Source organism: Chionomys nivalis, chromosome 9, assembly GCF_950005125.1.
Source record: "Chionomys nivalis chromosome 9, mChiNiv1.1, whole genome shotgun sequence".
In the NCBI taxonomy this organism is placed as follows: Eukaryota; Metazoa; Chordata; class Mammalia; order Rodentia; family Cricetidae; genus Chionomys; species Chionomys nivalis.
In genome coordinates, this window is record NC_080094.1 from 21593920 (window position 1) to 21618015 (window position 24096).

General features: G+C 50.7%; 1 protein-coding gene across 17 annotated transcripts in view; it reads right to left on the reverse strand.

Moving 5' to 3' along the window:
- The window catches only part of Epb41l1 (erythrocyte membrane protein band 4.1 like 1), a 123457-nt gene that overhangs the window by 66931 nt on the left and 32430 nt on the right, over nucleotides 1–24096 (reverse strand). For 4 of the 17 annotated variants that reach the window (XM_057780462.1, XM_057780463.1, XM_057780465.1 and 1 more), the window contains exon 1: nucleotides 1325–1603. The exons of 4 other annotated variants lie outside the window; for them this stretch is intronic. The gene's annotated coding sequence lies outside the window, so the exon portion shown is untranslated. Of the gene's footprint in view, nucleotides 1–1324; nucleotides 1656–24096 lie in introns of those variants that run through there. 9 more of the 17 variants (XM_057780456.1, XM_057780457.1, XM_057780459.1 and 6 more) reach the window with 6 other exon arrangements.

Consider the following 24096-nt stretch of genomic DNA (forward strand, 5'->3'; position numbering starts at 1 on the left):
TTCTCCAGTAACTCGGTGAGAACCGCAGGGCCCAGCCTTGTTCTCCATGGGGCTCTTTTGAAGGACCCCTTCAAGAAGCTCATGGAGCTGGGCCCAGGGCACTGCCACAGGCCCGGTGAATGCTTTAACAGGAGCAAAGCCCTCCCCAGTGGCCTCCTCCAGGACTGCTTTCGGGTGTTCCCCAAATCCTAGGGATTGTGTTTGGTGAGCCGTAAGTTTTATACATCAGTTTCTGGGAGAGTGGTACCCCAGGCTGGCCAACAGAAGCTAGCTCCAAGACTGGCAGCGTTTCTCTGGGCCACCTTCTAGGTAGAAGCCTTTGAATGTTGCCTGTCACAAGCTCCATCTGGAGTCATGGATGGGGAGCAGGGACATAGCACCTCTATTCTACATACCCCAGCCTGGAACAGGAACCTCTAGGGCCACCATCCAACTGCTAAGGCTCACAGAGGCCAGCCTGATGGAGCGGCTGGACCCTGCCCAGCTCCAGAGAGGTCCTAAAGCCAGCCCTTTCACACTCCCACCTTGGGGTACAGGGGAGGTGACACAACACCCCAGAGTGATGGTAGGAACACGTAGGAACCAATGCACCGCAGAGCTCTAGGGGAAGCAAGACGCGAGAACCATAGCTGGCCTAGAGAGAAAGACTCCGAATGCTTTTGGGACGCTTGCTTTCAAGACACTCTCTGGCCCATGCAGCCAATGGCTTCAGCACCCAATAAACACCTGTCCCCAAGACCCCAGCCTCTTGGGGACTCAACCTCTCCAAGTGAGACACACACAAGGCATCTACCTCTGATCAGGGGTGCAAACTACCGGCAGGGCAATGCTAATCTGAATCCTCAGAGGTGCTGGGGGTAAGGTTCATACACCCAGCTCAGGGAGGGAAAGGAGGAGGGATGGGGAGCCCATACAAGTGGGAAAGGGTCTGCAAACAGAGGATGAGGATGATACCAGGGATCCCCCAAGCAGCCAGCCTCTAGCCAAGATACTGTCCTGCAGCATCGGAAAGCTAGAGAAGACTAGAGACCCAAAGAGGGCAGCTGGGCTGGCTTTCCAGAACAGAGTGGGCCAGCTTCCTGAGCCCATCGCCCAGCAACGGCTCATTCTACACCAAGGTGCCAGCCGACTCCTGGCACTGAGGAGGCTGCGAAGGTGAGAGGACCAGCAAAGGTCTCCCCACATTGGCCAAGGGGGCCAACAGCTTCAGACTCAGCTCCTAATCTCGCCTCCTCTCCTCCCTGAGGGCTGGAGGCCGGGCCTAGATGTAGCACACCCGGGCCCCCCATGCCACCTGATCACCGGTCCCCACGTGCCTACCTACCTGGGCCTGGGGGTCCCCATCTCGGGCCGGCTGGGCGAGGGCCGATCCCCTCGGCTCCTCCGGGCCCGCAGGCCGCGGGGCGGGGCGGCGCGGGCGGGCTCTGCGGAGCAGCCTGTTCCGCGACACCCCCGCCTGCTGATGGATGCCGACTGCAGCAGCGGCGGCGGCCGCGGCGGTCGGCGTGCGCCGGGGGCTGGGCACCGTGCCCACAGCCCCGGGCCTGGCGCCCGCCGCGCGGCCCGCCCCCGCCGCGGCCTCCGTGCCCAGCCCAGGGGCGGCCGCGAGCCTGCCTCCTCGCTAGCGGCGCCCAACCCCTGCCTCCGCCTCTTCGACAGCCTGCCTTGCCTCCCCCGCCCTTTCTCCTGTCCCAGCCACCCGCGGTCCACTGCGGGCCGAGGTGGCCGTCTCCACCAGGGCCCTGGACAGCCGGCCTCTTCGCTCGCTCGCGGGCTCGCTGGGCCAAGCCCTAGTGGGGGCTCAGGGAGAGAGGGAGGGGGAGGGAAGGAGGAGGATCCCTGACTCAGAAGAGGTGACTCAGCCTCTGCGGGCCTCCCATCCCACGGAGTCGGATCCCCTTCACTCCCCTGCAGCCCAGTGCGGGGCACAACCCGCCTGGGATGTAGCGTTCCTCTCCCACTAGGGAATCCACATGGCAACTGCCTTCCGGGAATCATCCTGGCTTGAGTGTCTCCTGGGTGTGTGTGTGTGCCCCAGTACGTGCCTCTGTGACCATGACATTAGTGTAACAGCGAAGGAATCCTGTAGGGGTTGGACCTGCATAAAGATGTTTACTATATATAAGGGCACACCGTGGTGTGTGCACCCAGGTTCTAAGAAGGGGCCACAGAGGTAATGGCTCAAAGCCAAGCTAAACCCTGCTCCTCCCCACCAGCAGCGCTGTTACAACTCAAAAAGCCTGTTCCACCAGGACACCTCCCTCTTATTCAAGCCTTTGGCAGTTACAGAGCACTCTGGGAAATAGAGGGCCTGGGTTCCAATCTAGTTCTGCTACTGGTTCAGCAAGTACTCTTGGCCAGTTGCTGCTGTGCTCAAGGCTTTCCTTTGCAAACCATGAAAGAAGGGATTAGATTTGAACTAAACCTGTCTCTGGGCCCCAGTTTTGTGGGGAAGTCCTGGGAGAGTTGGCAGCAACTCAAACAACTCATACACAGTCACCAAAGACTGCTTCCATGGGTTTACAACAGTAACCATGTGACCCTCACCCCTAAACATTACCAGGCATGCTCAGTCCTTTCATTCTTCCAACCACCTTGCATGCCTACTATGTGTGGATCCCTTCCTTCATCCTTCTAACCATCTTGCACACCTACTATGTGCAGGGCACTGCTCTGTGCTATAGTACTGGACATCCCAAAACTGTAAAGCCCCCAGATGTGGTCTGAGCCCTCAGTCATCTACCCTTTCCACACACTGCAGTTGGCAGTGTTATCGTGTGTGTGTGTGTGTGTGTGTGTGTGTGTACCACCTCTGCTCAGCTTGTCCCACACCTACCTCCTCCCCAACCTCTCTCTTCCAGGTAACATAAATCCTAACCCCAAACCTGTAGGCCATGCCCTCTCTCAAAATTCCTTAGGAAATCCAAGGCAGCAGTAGCTCTGTCCCTTTGCCCTACCACCAACCAGGCCTTGTCCCTTCATCGGATGCCTCCAGAGGTAGCTCCCAGGACCTTGTTGCCCAGCTCCAGACAAGAGGTGGAAAACAGATCCACTCAAGCCAAGTGGGAAGTGCTCCCTGACAGACCTTATCCCCTGGCCTCCCTCACCCAGGAAGCCTCACACGGGTCCTTAGGAGGAGGGCCTTTGGGTAAACCACTTACCCTTAAAAGTATACACTATTTGAGTTCAGTGTTTATTTGAATTCATTACTGGACCAATCTGCCAAGCTCAGAAGTGACAGCAGAGGAACTCGCTGCTCCGTGGGCACATTTGTGGGGAGGGCCTCCCTCCGCTGCCTGCCTCTCGACATTTTGCTTCCACGGTAACCTTTCCTCTTCTGCTTTCTCAACCACAGGCTCCCAAGGCTGCAAAGCCAAGGCCCTCCCATTCCTCACAGTTTAACTCTTTCCCAGACACCCCCTCTCCTTCCCCAGGCATTGCTACCACCCCTGGCCCTCCCCTGGGGCTGAGCCTGGTTCCCAGCCTCATCAGCCACATGGAGCCTCTCGTTTTCCCAGGAAAACTCAGGCTACTTCAGGACCAAAGCAGGATGTTCCCAGACTTCATTTTGGATTCATACCCAAAGGGCCCAATTCACTTCCGCTCCGTGGCAACATGCTGAAAACTGGGCTGCTTCTAGAATGATGCTTGTTTCTATTTCTATTGTTTTTATCATCATTTTCTGTGATTATTTTCTATTCCTACTATTAGCTTTCCGGTTTTGCAAAGTACTTGATTTCACAGTATCATTTGACACAGTGTCATTCCCCTCCCGCAATTTATAAATAAGTAGCCAAGGCCTAAAGTGGGAAGTGATTTGGTCAAGGTCACTCTACAAATAATGTGGGCTCTCTGGACCAGGGCCCTTCCACTTCTCCCACATAATTTCTCCAGAGAAACCACAAATAAGAGACCGCATGGGGACACTAAAGAATGCATGGTTCTACAGGCATCGTTGAAATCACCATCCTGTTACTTTTCTGCTTCCACTCCCCAAGCAGGGAAACTGAGGCATGGGACTGGTTCAACACCACCATGTCTCATGAAAGCCTCTATGGAGAAACATCAGGGATCCTGGTGAGAAAGCCTACGGCGCCGTGTACTTAGATGTAAACTAGTCGGCTTCCAGCCCTGGCTGACTCTGTCTCCCACTTCTATTTAACTTGCACGGGCTGTTTGACCTCTCTGAGCCTCAGTTTAATCACTTATAAGTTAAGAGGAACTCCCTGCTACACACCTGTTGCTGCCATGATGGGAGTTCAGCAGAGGCCCGCAGAAGAGGGAGGGCAGGGCGCTTGAACTTCCTCCCTATTCTACCTAAGGAGGAGGAGAATGTCTTTTCTCTTAAATTTTAATAATAAGAGGACTTGAAGGCATTAAAGTCCAAGATCTATGAGAGCCAGGACCCAGGGAGAAGGCAGAGCACGCAGCATCAGCCTCAGAACTCCAAGACCACTGGAGGGTCAGAGACTGCACCAGAGTCAGACAGGACTCCTTCAACATCCTTGGACCTTTCAGAGGAGGAACTCAGGCCCCAAGCAAAGCAGAACCTGCCAAAGCTACCCCAGGTAGTTAGGGGTCTAGGGATTGCGTCACCCAGGGCTGCTTGGTCTGTTGCGGGAACAGGGAGAGGTGAGAGGTGTTCTCAGCGCTGGAAACACATCTTTCCCTCAGTCAGCAGTGCCACTTACACGGAGGCAATCCCCGGACACAGAGAAGGAAGAACCGGGAAGTGTGCCCTTGAATTCACAGTGGTCCAGTGGGTGAGGACAACACACACGCCAGCACATCGGAGGAGGGCAGATTAACCACACTGCCACTCGCTGATCCCTTCCCTGAGCCTGGCACTAGACACACATTCATGTGAGTAATCCTCGAGACAATTCTCCAGCCTGAAATTACTAAGCCCTTTTCCAGCTGAAGTGACCGAGGCTCAGAGCGCTGATGGTGCGCCAAAGCTCACCCTGCTGACATGCATGGCACGACTAGAACGTGACCACCAGAGCCAGCTGATGCCAAACCCGGAGCTCCAACCCTCACAGACTGACTCCTCCTGGCCTTAAGGTCTGCACTAATCAACATGGGAGCCGCTGGCCACAGGTGGCTATCAACTACCCAGAATGTACAAATGGAAACGTGCAATAAACGTAAGACAGATGGCAGATTTTGAAGTCTGTGTAATACAATTTAAGAGAAAGTTATATATCTCAGTCATTCTTGTATTGATATTATGAAACCGGGCATGTTAGTATGGGCTCCCAACACTTGAGAGATGGAGGCAGAAGAATCAGGACTTCAAGGTTAGCCCCCCTAGTTACTAGTTCAAAGAAAATTAATTAATTAAAAATTATAGATGTATCTGATTAAATCTCATTAGAATAATGTCATTTTGTGTGTGTGTTTGTGTTGTCATTGTGTGTGTGTTGTCATTGTGTGTGTATTTGTGTGTGTATTTGTGTGTGTGTTGCTAAGAATCCAATTTGGGACCTTGGGCATGCTAGACAACACTATCTAAGCTAAGCTTAATGCCAGTCCTGGCTTTGTGTGCATGTAGTATGTGCACATGTGGATGTACATGGACGTGAGTGCATGTGGAGCACATCAGGTGCTCTCCACCTGATTGTTTTGAGGCAAGGTCTTTCCACTGCACACAGTGCCTAGACCAACCAGGCTAGTCTCAGAGTCACGGGGACCCATTTCCCTCTGCATCCCACAAGCTGGGATTAAGGGTGTGCACCATCACACCCAATTTGGTTCTTTTTGTTTTGTTCTGAGTTTTTGTTGTTGTTTTGACACAAAGTCTTGCTATGCTGCCCAGCAGACTGGAGTTGAACTCCGGGACTCAAGGGACCCTCCCACTCCAGCTTCTCGAGTGCTGGGACTAAAAGCACATCGAGCTGCTTTCTGTCTTAATTGTATGCATGACTTGCATGTGTGACTCACACTCTGTTTCCTTTGGTCAGTATGGACTTAGATACTCCGACATCCTAACAGAGTCCCTGGAGGTGAGGAAAGGTATCTTGGAGGGGGGGGCAGCTAAGACACACTGGATTAAAACAGGGGTCACACAACGAGGGTATTTCAGGGCAAGATATCAGCAAGACATCCGGCTCTGGCCCCAGAGGGCAGCAGGGCCTGGGTGGGCTGAGCTAAACCCCAGGCAGCAGAGAGCTGGACCAGAGGGAGGAAGCTACTGGAGCCAAATTTTCCAAATCAGCGTGTCCCTTGGGAAGCTCAGCCTGGCAAGGCTGCTCTCCCTCCCTCACTGCTGGCACTCACGGGTGCCACTGCAGGACGGCTGGGTCTGAGCTGGAGAAGGCAGGGTTAGATGGACAACAGCACAGAGCTGCAGGGACCCTCCCCAGCTAGCTACCCCCCTTCTTTCCTCTCCACTTCTCTAGGAAGCCCTCCCAGAATGCAGTACCCAGCGGGTCTCACCTCCCCTTGAACCTTGGCCTAGATTGGGAACTGCATGCTCCCACACAGAGAGTCTGGTGCAGATTGCCACTGGTGCCCCAAGCTGCAGGGCAGCCTGGGAGTATAAAGCGCTAACTCGTCCATAGCCAGCGTAGCGTGGTGAAGAGTGAAGCTATCCCTGTGAAGGGTTGGCATGAGATGGGGGCACTCCAGTACAGGAGCTCCAAGACCTTGGCAAAGCCTTGACCTGCCTGAACCGGGGGTGCTATGGGCACATCCTCTTAGCACTGCTACAAGATGATAAGACATTATCCGCCAAGGGGGCAGCTCAGACACTCTCCCCTACCACCGGTGAGACCCCTCAACTACTCTACAGTAGCCTTGTATTCGGGTACAAGTGAGCATAGCATCAAGAGTGCATTCCTTCCAAGGAAAGCCACCCCGCCCTCCCCTCCCGCACCCCCTCTCTGCTTCCTCCATCCAGGCCCCACCCAGCCTAGCAAGCCTTCTCTGCCTGTCAGTTCCTTGTGTCCTCCTGTCTCCACTTCTGAGTTCCAGGCTCAGTGGTCAGTGAGGCACTCTAACAACACTGCCTCCTCTCACAGGCAGGAAGCTTGCTCTCCGCTGCCATCTTGGTACTGAACAGAGCTGGGCATCCATCCCCATGGCATGGACATCTGACTATCGTGGCTGATCTCCAACGGGCACATCTAAGGGCACACTCTGTCCACCTTCTAAGTGAAGAGCCTGTAGCAGCACCTCATTCTCTGGGGAAAGAACTCACTTCAGCTTGACTCTCGAGACCTCTGCCAGCTGGATCTCTCCTTGGTGTCTCAGCTTCAGTCTCAGGCCCTCAGAATGGCTGTCACACTGATGGTTCTGGGTCCCCAGGGGACAGTAGCTCAGCCACAAGCTTACTTCCACATGTGCTTTTCCTCTGCCTGGATGAACTACCCCTTTCCCATGGTCTTTCTCATCAGTGCCCAGGAAGTCCTTGCTCACCCCCTCCTCCCTGCAACAGCCCCCTACAGCTACACACAACATTGGCCTTCCCCTCCTTCCAACACTCTGCCCACTGTCCCTGGGTCATGTGACTTGCAGAAAGCTCTAAACCTCCGGATGCGCTTTCTGAGAGAAGCCACTTTGCATCTTTCAAACCATGCGGGTTCTACTTGGTGCTCATCACCTTCATCCAGAGTCAGAGGTCAGGAAGCAAGGGGAGTGAGGAGTTCACCAGAATGTCAGGACTCTCCGGAGGATGAGCTCTGCCATCTCAATCTCCTTCTGGAGGCTCCATGCTTCCAGGCACTGCATGGGAAATCTGCCCTCCTCTAGGAGTCTGGGAACCATGCTATGGGGCCTGAATATGAAAAATGTGGCTGACTTCCCACTGGATCCAGACTGCCACCCAGCCTGCCATCCGGAGCCCAAAGTGTCAGCTGGGGTTTTGTTGTGGTGGCATCAGAGGCTCGTTGCAGTCAGAGGAGACCTCAGAGAGCATCACACAGAGGCTGTGAGGAGGGAGGGGCAGTAGGAGAGAAGCTGTCTGTGTGCCTGTGGTCCTGGTGCGAGAGAAGGCCACGGCGTCACTACCCATCAGCGTCATTTTTGCAGAGTGTCTGGATCCCCAGTTACAGGCTGGCACAGCGCCCAGAAATTTACCTTCATTTTCCGTCTTAAATCTCTCACGGCCCTGTAAGGCAGAAATTACAATATCCACCTTGATTTTACAGGGGACGAAACTGAAGTCACTAGCTCAGTGTTCCACTGCTAATGGATAGAGGACCAAGACTCAGCCACAGATGTACCTAAACCCGGAGCTTGTGCTTGTCCCCTCATGACCCCGCACGCCTTTGGCTGAACACAAATACACTGTGGAAAGGCTGAGACAAGAGACAAAGAGCGTGCTAATTTGTGATGCACTTAAGTGCACTTTTTGTATCTATGTTATAACTTCAATACGGAAGTTTGTTGTGTGTGGATGTGTGTGTGGGAATGAATGCAGTAACAGAGAAAGGACAGTCTTGGATGTCCTTCTAAAGATGCTGTCCGTCTTGTTTGTTTTCAAAGCAGGATCTCTCACAGCCTCAGGGATCTACCAGTCTCTGGCTCCCTGGCACTGAGATTGCAAGCATGCCAGGGCTTATTTTAAAAACAAGACAAAAACCATGGATCCTGAAGATTTAACTTGGATCTTCAAACTATCTCCCCAGCTCTAGAAAGGTAGTTTTGGTTTTGGTTTTAGTTTTGAGACAGAGTCTCACTATGTATCTCTGCCTATCTTAGAACTCACTACGTAGACCAGGCTGGCTTTAAACTCACAGAGATCAATCAGCCTGCCTCTGCCTCCCAAGGGCTGGGATTAAAGGCATGAGCCACCGCACCAGAAAGAAAATTTTTTGAAAAAAATGTTTTCTGTGGGCTGGGGATTTGGGGTGTGAGATGCTCTTAAGCATTAGGGTCTCAGAACAGCAGGACGTCTCTTTGTTTCTTTCTAATCGTCTCTGCATTCAGATAAGAGGTGATCTGAAAACCCTCATGAACTACCGAGCCAGGACCAACAACAATTCACCCATTGCCCATTGTTCTGCTTCAAGCATGTGCTTGCCTCTCAGTCTCCATGCTGAGACCACCCAGCCAATACTCCATTTGCACAAGCTGGCGCTGGGCTGCAGCCTTTGCAACCCTCTCCTCATCCATCCGTCTGCAGAGACCAGACAGCCAGACCAGCCGCTGCACCACCACTTAATCCAGCTTTTGAAGGCAGCCAGGCAGCGATGTCTGAGTGTTCCCATCTACTTGTACCAGGCCAGATTGGGTAGAGAAAATGCCTGTGTGTAAACACAGCCTTCTGCTTCAATGGCTCCTGCTTGGAGTCCCCTGGCCAACAGGGCCCTCTGTGACTTTTATCTCCCTGCCCAAAAATAACCATTGGCTGCAGTGATTCTCTGGGCATGGATGAGACTGATAGGAGCCTCAAGCAGCTTGAGGATAGGAAAGACACATTTTCATCTTTGCTTTCCCAGTGCTCCAGTGCAAAAGTCTGTGGCATTTATCTAGATCCTCTACATACTTGGAAGGGACCTACAGTGGGAAGTGAGAGCTTGCTATAGGAAACGGTCACATGATCTCAAAGTTAACAGTTCAGTAGAAAATAAAATAGGATACCAGCCAATTGCAGCAGAATACAGAAATCAGGAAAGGTACGAAGAAAATGATGATGATGGGGAAACGTGGAGAGGAAAGAAATGGGAGGAAAGCAGATGTCAAAGGCTTTAAGGGCTGAACAATCTGGATTAAAAGCTAACATAAAAACAGGGCGGTGAGAAAGGACAAGAGAGGCGCCGGAAACTGGGCACACGCAGGAGCACTTGGGATACTGAGCATTAAGGCAGGGACTGGAAAGGCAGATGGTGTCAATCAGAGCCTTGAATGACATTCCAAGTGATTGCCGGCCCTGTCTAGCCACAAGCCACATGTGATCTGTGCGGAAACGAGACAAAATGCTAACTCCACAGCCACGTGCTCTGGGTGCTCACCAGACTCTCAAGGTCCGAACCCGTCCATCGCTGCAGAAATCTCTGTGGCATAGTGACAGGGACAACAGGAGGGTAATGAGAGGGCTTGAGGAAGATGTGGGATGTGACCAGAGATGGTATGCCCCTGAGGGAGGAGATGACTAGAGGGTAGCAGAGGCCAGGAGCCAAAGTGGAGCATCAGTAGTCCTGGGGAGATCAAGAGCCACCTCTAGGGTGAGAAGGAAGAGAGCTGAGTGGGCCAGAGAGCTTGCTGTGCAAGCCTGACCACCTGAATTCAGACCCCCAGACCCCAGCAAGAGCCAGGCATGGAGGCATGTATTTCAGTAACTGCAATAATGTGCATATCTATGATCCCAGAGTGCACCTATCAGGGATGGAACGAGGAGACAGGAATCCCCAGGGCCTGAGGGGAAGTTAGCCTGGCAAACATTACAGCGAAGACAGACTTTTGTCTCAAATGAGGTAGGGGGGGGCAAAATGTGAGGTTGTCCTCTGACCTCCACATGTAAATAGTGACAGGAATGTGCCCATGAACATACACATACACACACACATTGAACACATACATATGCACATATACGCTACACACATATATACATACACAGCAACACACATACACATTATACACATGCACACACATACATATATACATTACACATGTATATACATTATGCACACACATTACACACAAATACATACTATACACACAAACACATACACATTACACACATACACACGCATACACATTACACACACAAATACACATTATACACACAAATACACATTACACACACACATACACACAGGGAATAAAAGAATCATATCTCTCCTCTCCACTAATTTCTCCCTACCAGTAAGCAGAAGGGTGCTGGTTTTCCAGGTGTCATTTCTGGAGCAGCAGAATCACCCGGTGTGGGATCCTAGGAATCCGCCCAGACCTACTGAATCAGAAGCCAGCTCAAGAGTGCCCATCAGCTCCCTGTATTATGATGGATGCTAAAATTTGAGCTCTGCGATATAGATGCTCAGAGACACACCACAGCTCAAGGGCAACCTTGGTCTCTGGAGTCAGAGGACCTGGCTTCATGTCCTTACTCAGCCATTTAGTAGGAGTGATTAATGTTTGTGCCTCAATTTCCTTATTACAACTCTAAGTGGTTATTGTAAGGACAAACAGAGGTAACATATCATATCTTAGAAAACATCTAACTAAGATGGTCATAGTGGTACACGCCTTTAATCCCAGAACTTGGGAAGCAGAGGCAGGCAGATTTCTGTGAGTTCAAGGACAACCTGCTCTACACAGTGAGTTTCAGGACAGTCAGAGCTACATAGTGAGATCCTATCTCAGAAAGAGAAAAAAGATAAAAGAAAAAGTAAAATGTCCAACTAAAGCAAATGTTCAATGGACATTACTTGGAAGGCAGAGACGGGAGGACAAGGCCAGCCTGGGCTACAAAGTAAGCCCCTGTCTCAGGAAGAAAAAGAAGAGGATGAGAAAGGGAGGGAAGGAGAGGAGGCAGCAATCAGCCATGGTGGCACCCAGCACTACAGAAGCAGAGGTAGGAGGATCTCTGTAAGTTCGAGGTCAGCCTGGTTTACAGCCAGTTGTGGGACAGCCAGGATACTGTCTCAAGGAAACAAATCAATAAATAAAAGAACAAGCATTTGGTTTCCTCACCTACAACATGAACGGGTTGAAGGAGCATACATCTTAAATTTTCAGGAAGCATGATTTTCTTGAAAACACAATGAAAACTGCAGGATTTTCCCTTAGAAAATGTGCATGCTTCAAGCAGACAAGTGTTACGCTCATGTCTTTATTGTACCTCAAAAAGAGACTTCTTGAAGCCCATGCATAGATCACCCTCTGGGTCCATGAGTACTTAGAAACATTGGCCCAGGCAGTGTCTGATGAACCATGATAAGCCTGTTCTCTCCGTGCGCATGTGTGTTTGTGTGTGTGTGTGCGCGTGTGTGGGTGTGTGTATTGTATTCATATCTTAATTTAAAGGAACACTTTCTATGCATGCACACATTGGAAAAACAAAAGATACCTATATTTACACTATATATATCTACTATATATGTGATTTTATATGGGGGGAGGGAGGGAGGAGTGGGGGGGCAGGATCACACTATAGTCCACACTGACCTCAAACTTGCCCATCTTTACCCTATGTGAAGATTCCACTGAGGAAAATTGGAAAGAGGCTTTGGCAGGACAGTATTGTACAGTGGGTCACTGCCATGTTCCCTCCTGGAGTCTGTCTCAGCGCAGAATGGGCATGGGGTCCTGAATACAAACTATTGCCGCTCTGCTGCTTCCCAAAGAAAAGACAGATTGTTCCCAGGTCTGCTGAGCAGAAGGTGCAGAGCCTGCCTCTCATCCTCACCCGACTCCAAGCCCTTGGCTGGGAGGCCAACCAATAAAGAGGCTCCCAATGCTGCCTCCATCCCAACTCACTCTGCCTCTCCCTCACCCACCTCCAAGAACCAAGCCAACGGCTGTACCAACAGACAGACACCTGGTAGCACAGTCGTTTGAAACACACGAGCTGTTTTCAGAAGCCAAGAGACAGGACGTGGGGCAGGTCTACTGTCAGAGTTACAGCCGCCACCACCAGCCCCCACAGGTCATTGTCCACCACGTGAATGCTCTAATGTGTCAACCTGGCCATGGAAGCCACGCCAACCTCTAGGATGGATGGCTTGGATTGGTGACCATGCTTATCCTGCAGGCAAGGCACAGATCCCAGCAGGGAAAAGGCTACCAGGTGTGAGGAGAAGCAGCCAGACTGCACCAAGGAGCAACCACACTCTCCCTTGACCAGTGTGAGCCAACACAGCGAACTGCACAGGCAACCCCACAGCACGGCCATCTAGCCTTGCCAGGCTAGTCAGGAGCCCCTTCACGGTGGCTACTCTTGCCGCTTTCCCTGCTCCCATGACACTGCTAGGTCTGGATATTAAGGGCCGAGCCTTGGGAAGCTCCACCAATTTGGACACTCTCGGGGCAGAGACAGGCAGAGTCCCAGAATTTGCTGGCAAGACAGTGTGGCCAACCAGAGAGCTCCAGATTCAGTGAAGAGACCTTGACTCCAAAAATAAGGTGGGGAACATTGAAGGAAGACATGCAATGTCAATCTCTGACCTCCATATGCACACATATATGTGTATATCCCTCCCACACATGCACACAGAACATGCACACCACACACACATATCACACACACACACAAATGAGGCAGATCTATGTGTTCTTATGTAAATGTAATCATGGTTATAACACAGAGTTAAAAATCAAGCAGCTACAAAACACAAATATCTGATCCAAATGCTACAGAAAGTGTGTATATGTACAAAAAAGAAATGGAAAAAGTCACAATTTTTTTGAGACAGGATCATACTCTGTAGCCCAGGCTAGCTTCAAATTAGCAATACTCCTGCCTCAGCCACCCAAGAACTGGGATTACAACTTGAACTACCATGTTTAATTTAGAAAATCATCTCGGGCCGGAGAGGTCGCTCAGTGGTTAAGAGCAGGTGCTGCTCTTCCGGAAGACCTGAGTTCAGTCCCCAGTACCTACCTACATCAGGAGCTCACAATTAGAGGTAACTCTAGTTCTTAGGGATCTGATGCCCCCTTCCAGCCTCCATGGGTGTACATGTACATACACACATATTAGCACACACTTGTTTGTACATGTGCACACATGCGCGCGCACACAAACCTTTTTTAAAAAATATATACTGTGTGTATGCATACCTGTACGCATGTGCATGTGGAGACCTAAGGGCAACAGCCATCAGGCATTGACACCTTTGCTGTCTGAGCCACAGTTTCTTGATGGCCTGGGACTTCCCAAGCAGAGCAGCAAGCCCCCAAGGATCTCTGGACCTTCAGTGCTGGCATTACAATTGCATGCCACCACACCTAGCATTTTTTTTTTAAACAAGGGTCTAGGGTTCTCATGCTTTAAAATACAACATATTTTTAAAATGTTACCAGAGGTTTTCCATCACAATGGGATCATTTATTTTTGCTTCTCTGGCCATTGTTTTGCAATTTTGTGGTAGACATACGGACATGTATGATTTACATTAGAGAAAGAGCAATTAGAGAAATGGCACCCTCATCTCTGGCCAGAACTATTCAAAATCCTTCCTAGAATCTCAACAGAGTCCCCCTTTCAGTCCCCACAGTTCCCCTCTGCTTTTGAACTTTGCTGCCCTTCTCAGCCACTCCCTGGAGTCCCACTAATTGGGAGCCTGGCCAGCAGGTCCCCATCATCTCCTGACATAGCCCCCACAGTGGAAGTCCCCTCTAGGGCTCCCTGCCCGTCAATCTATTCCTGCCAGAGGGAGTCCAGTGCCTTCATTCTACAGCAAAGGAAAAAAGCAATTATGAGACAGGCTGGCGCGGTGGCACAGCCTCACATCTGCACTGGCTCTTCCTCCCCGTGAGGCACATTTTCAATCACATCTTGGGATGGACGGAGCCGGTCTTACAGATGAAGAAGCTGACTAGGGCCCAGCAAACACAGTAGGCATGCAGCTTGCGAGAGTCACACCATGACTCGGGGTGCCAGTGCGCATGCGATTTTGACGGACGAGAAGCTAAACGGAAGAAATGAACAGCTTGTCCTGAGCCCATGATCTACAGAAGGTTCTGCAGAGTCTCTGCTCCTCCTCCCCACTCTTCTCTTCCTGGCAAAGATCCCAATGGCTGCACCACCATCTCCTCCCAGAACCCTACAAAAGCCCATCTGGGGCCACGTGCCCTGCATCGCCACTTCAACCCATCATCATTCCCTCCCACCGCTGGCAATGGGTCCTGCTGCCTCCTCGGGTCTCCTAGCAACAAGAGCTCCTGCAGGGCCACCACTCTCTCCACCTCTGGGCTCTTCCAGCTGGGCCTGTCTCACCAGGGAGGGGACTGCTGGCTTGCTCCTCTCATGGGGGCCACTGTATCCACATGGGGCGGGTGGAGAAGAAGCGTGGAGATGGAGCGGGCCCGCATGGCGCCCACTCTGAGCGGGCATGGCCCCCATTATGGGCCTGCTCCCAGCCTCCACAGTTGGAGCACTAGTTCTGGCTGTGGTAACCTCGTCTTGCACCTCAGACTATCTGCTGACTGGGACAAAAAAGGGAGCCAATTCTTGGGGCTTCAATTTTAGTAGACTCCAATTTATGTTTGTACTTTTAAAATGCATGGATTCTTCCCACTAGAATATTTAATATTCAAAGCAATAATAAAAAACACTAGTGACAAGGGGTCTGGGGATATAGACCAGTGGTAGAGAGTTTGTCTAGAAGTACAAGATCCTGGGTTTGATTCCCAGAAACACATACACACACACCAAAAACAAGCAAACAAGCATCAACAACAAAAAACCTTTTTAAAATGCATTAGCTCCAGCTGGACGATATCTCAGTTGGCACAGAGCTTGCCTGCCTTGCAAGACGCCTGCGTTCAATCCTAATACCACATAAACTGGCCTGGTGTGCACACTTATAATCCCAGCATTTAGAAGGTGGAGACAGAAGGACCTGAAGTTCAAGGTCATCCTTGGCTATATAGAAAGTTTCAGGCCAACCTGTGACACAGGAAGCCCTGTCTCAAAACAAAACAAATCTAGAAAGTTGCTTTAGGTAACGCTCACAATCACACCAAAGAAATAAGCACTTCTGTTTCTATGCCCATTTTACAAACAACAAAACTGATCACTAACATGCCTAAGGAAATCCAACTAATAAATAGCAGCACGTGAATTTGAACAACTGTGTCTGACACTGGTGTGCATGTTCTGGCCACTGGATCTCTTTGGAAATAAGCTGGTCTTAACCGGGCAGTGGTGGCGCACGCCTTTAATCGGGAGGCAGAGGCAGGCAGATCTCTGTGAGTTCGAGGCCAGCCTGATCTACAGAGCTAGTTCCAGGACAGACAGCTAGAGCTGTTACACAGAGAAACCCTGTCTCAAAAAAGAAGGAAGGAAAGAAAGATCAGCTGGTCCTAGCCCCTTAAAGTAGTGATGGGAAAAAATGAGACTCAGAGGAGAAAGGGGATGTGTACTCAGGCGGTGCATCCTTATTTACCGAGCATCTACAGGGTGAGCTATAAATGTAGGAAAGCCCATTGTTCATGCCACTGACTAGAATGACTATGCATGATGGCTTTCTATACATTTTCTCTTTCCTATACATTGGAAATTCTCTATAGTAAAAAGTAAAAAAAAAAAAAAAAAGACCCAGAAAGATGGCAGCGAGCATGCAAATTTTAAGCTGATCCACAAAAATCATCCAAACGTCGGGATATTTTTCTCTGATAGTTTTGAAAGTCAGAGAAGGGCAAGTGTCATGGAGTCTACTTAGTAGCCCCTTTCCTCAGCTTTCTTTAGAATTTTATAGAAAATATTTTATGTTGTTACCAGGAAATCTGGGAGCTAGGGGAACCTCAACCAGGTAGGCTGGGCCCTCCTGACTCTTTGTGGGGGTATAGTATCCCTGTCCCCAAGGAGATGGCCCTCTGGGGCTGGTTCTTTGAGGATCTACAAGTTGGTCACCACATGATATGGAAGGAGATCCCGGCAGCCACTGTGAATCCAGAAGTCTATGATTAGAAAGCAAATTACAGGCCTTGTTCTGTCGGTTTCCACCACACAAAACCTTCCTGGCCGTCAAAAGGCTTTCATGCAAGTTGTTCAGGGTTTCCAGAGAGCACCAACACACACGAGGCGGCAAAAGTGGTATAAAGGTAGCAGGACAGCACAACCGAGGCAGAAAATTGCCGAGACTGTGGCGGCGCTCAGGCCGCAGGGAGGCAGCACTCCACGACAATTCAAAGCAGGGCTTGGACAGCAGCCAGCGCTTCTCTCCATCTCATGGCTTCCTAGCTGTGGGACTTTGAGCAAATAACCAATGTCTCTGAGTCTTTATTTGTCAACTATAAATTGGGGCCGAACTGCTATACCCAGCTGATAGACAGAATGAGATAACATATATCAAATATCTAACCTAGTTCCCACCACAGGATTGGCCAGACACAATAAACACCGGCTTTTAAATAAGCAATAATGGGGCGGGGGGGGGGATGGCTCAGTCAGTGAAACACTCGCCTTAAAAGTATGAGGATCTGAATTTGGATCCCTAGAACCCACATAAAAAGCTGGGTGTGGGGGCACACACACTGCAATCCCAGCAATTGTGAGATGGAGGAAGCTCACTGGTCAGCTAGGATAGCCTATTCAGTGACGTTCCAGGGCAATGAGAGACCCTGTCTCAAAAGAAGTGGAAAACACCCGAGGTTATCTTCTGACCTACATGTACACGTGCGTGCGTATACACACACACACACACACACCGATATGCATGTGCCCACTCTAAATATACACTTCGGAGTATAAATCCAGAAGAGCTGGAAACATCATCCAGAAGACAGCTCCACACCCTGGGCTGCTGCAGCTGGGTTAGTCACAATAGCCAAGAGGTAAGGAAAATGAAGACGAAGAAGAAAAGAAAAAAGAGCATCTATTGATAACAAAATGTGACATACACAATGAAGTATTATTCTGCCTCAGAAAGGAACATGAATGACCCTTAAGAACATTATGCTAAGTGAAATAAGCCATTCATAAAAAGACAAACGTTGTGTGAGTCCACATAGGGGAGGTTTCTAGACAAATTCACAGAGGCAGAAAATAGAGCGGTGGCTGCCACAGGCTGGAAGAGACGGGGAATGGGGAGTTATTGTTTAATGAACAGATTTCAGTTTTTCAAGATAAAGAAGTTCTGTAGAGCCAACAAAAAGGCTTGGCAAGTAAGAAGTAAGAGTCTCATACCTGGTAGCCGGAGATTTGATCTCTAGATCCCAACATGGAAGGAAAGACGCAACCCTCGAAAGTCGTCCTCTGACCTTCCAGCATGTTGAGGTACACACACACACACACCTGCTCACGTTCTCTCTCTCTCTCTCTCTCTCTTTCTCTCTTTCACACACACACACACACACACCATTGTCATCATCAACAATACTGTTTTATTTTTAAAAGTTAAAGAGATAGCCACACAATGAGAACATCCTTAACACCACTAAACAGTACACTTAAAAAACTGAAGGCCTAGCCAGGTAGGGGTGGTGGCGCACGCCTTTAATCCCAGCACTTGGGAGGCAGAGGCAGGTTGATCTCTGTGAGTTTGAGGCCAGCCTGGTGCACAGAGTGAGTTCCAGGACAGCTAGGATGGTTAGACAGAGAAACCCTGTCTAAAAACAAAAATGAAAGAAACAAGCCCGAAGGTTGAAGGAGATGACTTAATGGGCAAAGCACTTGCTTTGCAAGCGTGAGGACCCGAGTTTGAATCTCCAGCACCCATGTTTGCCTGTTTGTTGTTGTTGTTGTTGTTTTTTAGGCCAGACATAGATGGATATGCCTGTAACTTCCACATCAAAGGCAAAGACAGGTCAAGTCCAAGAACTCACTAGCCAGTCAGCCTGGCTGAAAGAGCAAACTTCAGGGTCGGTGAAAGACCCTTTCAAGACAGAAAGGCAGAGAGCGACAGAGGAAGACACCAGTGTCCTGGTCTGGCCTCCACACTGATGCACATGGGCATATGCCCCATATACTCACACAAAAAGATACAATCTGCACATACACACACACACACAAAGACAACAAATTTTAGGATATATATATTTTGCCACAATTTAAAGAAAAATTTAAGCCGGGCGGTGGTGGCGCACGCCTTTAATCCCAGCACTCTGGAGTCAGAGACAGGGGGATCTCTGGGAGTTTGAGGCCAGTCTGGTCTACAAGAGCTAGTTCCGGGACAGGCACCAAAGCTACAGAGAAACTCTGCCTCGGAAAGAAAAAAAAAACAAGAAAAATTTAGTGCTACACAGAAAAATGAACATGAAGAGAAGACTAAAAGTTAATGACAGAATTCACAACCTGAGCCGAGACCGCAGTTCTACCGAGACACTCATGTAATGGTATACACCTTAAATCCCAACAGAGAGATGGAGCTCTGGGATTTCAAGGTTAGCCTTGTCTCTACAGCAAATTCCAGACCAGTCAGGGCTACCTAACGAGTTCCTGTCTCAAAAAACAAAGGACAAAAAGAGACATTCAGACGTCACACAACCTGGAGCCACTCAGCCTCCTTATCTACAGGATCTTCCAGTTCATCACGTCATCCTTATTGTTTTATGATATCAAGTTTGAGCTTACGTAGCCACGAGTTTAATAACCCGGACAAGCCTAATAATTCTGGGAGTCAGCTTTAAAGAAAGGGTTGGGACAGAGAGACCTGGGTTCAAATCCCAGTCCCATTGCTTCCTCACTGAGTGGCTGTTCAATTCCTATACAGTAGACGAAAACAATGGAGACGGGGCTAAGAGCTTGGCTTATAGGCCCTGCTATCGGAGTCCTGATGAGAACTATGGAAGAGCCGGCTACATAGTACTCTATCACAAACACTATGGTGGGGGATAGTTGACTCATTGATGCAGCGTTGGGGCTTGAACGCAGGGCTTCACACGAGCTATGTGGAGTATGTTTTCAGTGGGTAACAAGAAGGAACCCTAGTCTCAAAGCTCCAGCTCTTGAGTTCCCCTCCTGAAATCGTAAACCATTAAAGCTAGCAGGAACCCCATTTTATAGACAACAGGACCAAGACCCATTAGAAAATGACTTACCCAAGATCGTGGAGCGAATTACTGTGACAAGATCTATAACCTTGACTCCCACTGACTGAATCCTACAGTACAAATCCCTGCTGTCAGGGAAGCTGCCTTTGTCTGCAGACTTGGGAGGAAAGGAAGGTGGGCTTTCGGGCCCCAAACACCAAAATGTAGCTGGGACTAGCCCAAGTGGGAATAGAGCAATCCTGCCCTCTGATTGGCCCGCGGCAGAAGCAGGGCGAGACTCCCATGGCTGTAGGACCAGGCCAACTGGGCCAGCAGCCAGAGTGGCGCCAAAGGCACAGCTCGGAGCCCTCTCACCAGCTACATAATAAAGTAATTATGGGATTAGGGATAAAATTAGTCACTTGTGTAATTATTTCCCTTAGAACAAGAGCAGAAAAGGCCTTTTAAAAAGAGTCACTCCTTGGCCATCCCGAGAGTACCGACGCAGCCGCAGATGAGTGCACACAGACACAGCAATGATGTGACGGAGGGAGAGGCTCTAACCCTCGGAGACAGGAGTTATAAGGAACACCGTGCCACTCTGTCACAGAAACATTGCCTTCCATCAAGCACCTTTAGAAGGGAGAATCTGGTCAAACACTCTCTTCCTGTGAGAATGATATCCGTACCTGTTTGTGTGGGTGTGTGCACACCTGTGCTCCTGTGTGAAAGCCAGGGGTTGGCGCTGGGTGCTTCCCTTGAGTGCCCTCTGCCTTATTTTTTTGAGACGGGGTCTGTCACTGAACCCAAAGCTCATCAATTCAGCTCTGCTGGTTAGCCCGCTGTCTGCCTTCCTTCCTAGTGCCGGAACTAAAGATGAACACTGCCACTTCCGCTCCTATGTGGCCTCTGAGGATCTGAATTCAGGTCTTTATTCTCGTATAACAAGCATTTTTCCAACTGGACCATCTCCCCTGCTCCTGATGGAATCGTCTCTTGCGTTTCTCCCCAGTCAGAGCACAGTGGACTCGAATCATAAGTACTGCCTCCATCTTGAAGTCGATGATACAAAAATCCAGGCAGGAGCTGAGGGACCAGAGGAGTCCCTGGTATCAGTTGTTATGGTAGGTAGAATAAAGGCTTGTACCCAAAGGCCCTCACAACCAGAAGCTGTGGGCATTACCTCACATGCAAACAAGATTTCCCACATATGATTCAGGGAAAGAGTCTGAGATGGAGGATGATCTGGAATTTTCCATGGGGCCAATGTAAACACAGGGATCTTGTGGTAAAAGATGAAGACATGAGAAACAGACGAGACAGGATGGCAGAAGCAGGAGCTGGAAGGAACCCATTGCTGAGCCAGAAGGACAAGTCAAGGAATGGGGATAACTTGCAGATGTTAACAGGATATGGTACTGTTCCCCTGGCAGCCCTACCAAAACCTTGACCTTTGTCCCATAAGGCAAACTGTACAGACTGATATAATTCCAGAGCTTTAAGATCCTAAGTATGTGGTAACTTGCCAGGGAAGGGCAGGGTGTAGCTTAACAGGTAGAGTTTTGCTTAGCGTCTAGAAAGCCCTGAGTTCGATTCTCAGCACAATGTAAAACTGGGAGTAATATGTACCTGTGATCCCAACATCCTGAGGCAGGGGGATCAGAAGTTCAAGGCCATCCTTAGCTACACAGTATCTGCGGCCAGACTAGACTGTGTGAGACCCAGACACAAAACCTAGGAAACTAAGGAGCCTCCGGAGTCAGTCTCGAGGCCATCTCCCTCTTCCAGGGTCAGCCAAGGAGACTCCCTGATGCCAGACATCTCCTGAGTGGATCAGTGGAAGAGGCCCAAAGAGACACCACTGGGGGCACGGAGTCCAAAAGAAGAGATACCACTGGGGGCACGGAGTCCAAGAGAAGAGACACCGCTGGGGGCACGGAGTCCAAAAGAAGAGACACCACTGGGGGCACGGAGTCCAAGAGAAGAGATACCACTGGGGACGCGGAGTCCAAGAGAAGAGACACCACTGGGGGCACGGAGTCCAAGAGAAGAGACACCACTGGGGGCACGGAGTCCAAAAGAAGAGATACCACTGGGGGCGCGGAGTCCAAGAGAAGGTGACAGCTCTGGGTGGAAAACGGAAGCATGCCCAGAACTCCACTTCTTAGTCAAGAGCCTCCAACTAAACCGCAACCGAGAGTCACGTTTCCCATAAACCAGACGGGGTGGGGGTGGGGCTGCGCCAGGGAAAGAGGCCCAGAGTCCTCCCTAGCCCTAGCTCTGCCCTGAATCAGCAGGTGGTCACACATTAGCTCCTCCCTCCTTCAGGCTTGTCACCACGTCCTGTCGCCATGGCTCACTCCTCTGCAGCATCAAGCGGAGTCCACGGACAGAAAAGCTCCGCGGACCCTGTGGGATGACTCATCCTCAAGAGGCTCAGGGTCAGCTGAGGAAACAGACTCAGGCAATGAGGTGAGGGGGAACCTGGTCTGAACCTCAGCAGTGTAACCCTACGCCCGCCCGTACTCCCAGTCACCCCTTTGAGTCACCAGAACCAGTGCTGAGGGGCTAGGTGGGGGTGTGGTGAGCTGGACCTGCTCCTTAGAGGAAACAGGTTGTACAGGCTAAGGGAAGTCCAAGGCGGGTTCTGTCCATCCCCCTGGTCCAGGAAACAGAGGACTGAATGGCCCCACAGAATTATGGCATCCATAGCCTCTGCCCCAGAATCCCCCTCCTCCTGGAGCTGACCCCAAGAGACCGCCTGTGAATACAGAAAGAGCATTTCTGCAGCACGTTCCTGGTGGGTCTTTCTCACCCACACAACTGCCAACAACCTACAAGGTCGTCAACAGGAAAGGGTTATGCCTGCCGTGTGTCAGTGGAACACAGTAATGTCACAGAAAGATCTCAGCATTCTGAGTGCCAACCCCAGGACAGCACAGATGGGATAGCAGTTCCGGGAGGAACTGGGAGGAATCATACCAAACTCCCTCAGGGCACTCAGGAGTGATGCTCCCCCTCCCCCTGGTCTCATTTGGTTTTAGGAAACCATCAATAACAGCAGCGGGGCCCTGGGGAGCATGATCTAGGCTGACGGGAAGAGAAGGCCAGTGGGGTGCAGGGAAAGCCACAAGAGGCCAGAAAGATGGGTTCAGTGTCCTAGAGGGGTTCTGCAGAGGGGACGTGAGTGGGTCCTTGTAACCTAGGACACCTGCCTCTGATTCCACCGTACTCACGATCAAACCAGATGCCAGGAAGGCACTAAAGCCCCCACTCCACTCCTCACTCGGGAGTCTGAGAAAGTGATCCCACCCTGGCCAGTGTGGAACCCAGGAGAGCATCCACACACAAACCAAGCCGCTGGGCAGTGGTGGAGCAAACTAATCCCAGCACTTGGGAGGCAGAGGCAGGCAAATCTCTGCGTTCAGAGACCAATCTGGTCCACAGTGTGAGTTCTAGGACAGCCTGGGCTACACAAAGAAATTCTGTCTCAAAACAATAACAACAAAACAAAAGCAACGACAACAAAAAATAAGCACCCAGGTGAAGGGCCACACCCAACTGCCCATGTCCACCCCAGGAAACAGGGCTGGCCTCACAGATAAGGGCCTTCATTGAGTTTGCTAGCATTTCTGGGATGATCATGCTGCTTGTGTTTCCCCTGGGAGCCTCCAACACCACACATGCACACTCACTTCTTGGCCCAGCCCTCAGCCTCACTGAGACATAAGACCGCCCTTGACGTACGCTACATAACGTGCCCAGAATGACCTCCTCATTGCACATTCTCACGAATGCCCTGCCCATGCCAGCTTCCTTTCTCCTTCTGCGGGTTCTCTTCTCCGTTCCCTCCCACCTCATCACCCACACCCTCCCGACTGGCAAACTCCAGCACAAGAGCCAGGTCCTCCAGGACATCCTCACTGTCCAGTGTCCACTGCTGTTTTCCACTACATGTGAGATGGACAGCGACCAAGTCCTAGCTGCTGCAGGCCCAGAGGTGGTGGGAGGCTGGGCCAGAGTCCAACTCCTTACCACACTCAGAAGGCCAATGACCTCTGCAAGCCACCTTTGACCCTCAGTCTGGTGAGTCAAGAAGAAACAGGGCTGAGTCACTCCCAGATGTCCCCCCATTAAGCCCTTTTTAAGACAACTGACATTACGTACTAAATACCACAGCCCGAACATGAAGGTCATCATCCAGGCCAGCCTGTGGGAGCAAGTCTAGCTGGGCCAAGTCAAGGCCAGCGCCAACTGGGCTACCCATGTGCCAGCAGGGAGCTCAGGGTTATCACCGTGCTCCACTCTCAAGGCAGCTGAGCAATCCGTAAGTGAGGTCCTTGGGGATCTAAAAGTGAGATTCAAACATCAGCTCCAACACAAGCCTCCCAACTCAGACACCATCAATGCAAGGCAATGCCTTCCTCTCCCTGCTCACTGACACTTCCAGGAATGAGCAGCATCTAAGCCCAGCCCTGGGGCACCACAGGACCTGCAGCCAAGGACTGCTCCCCA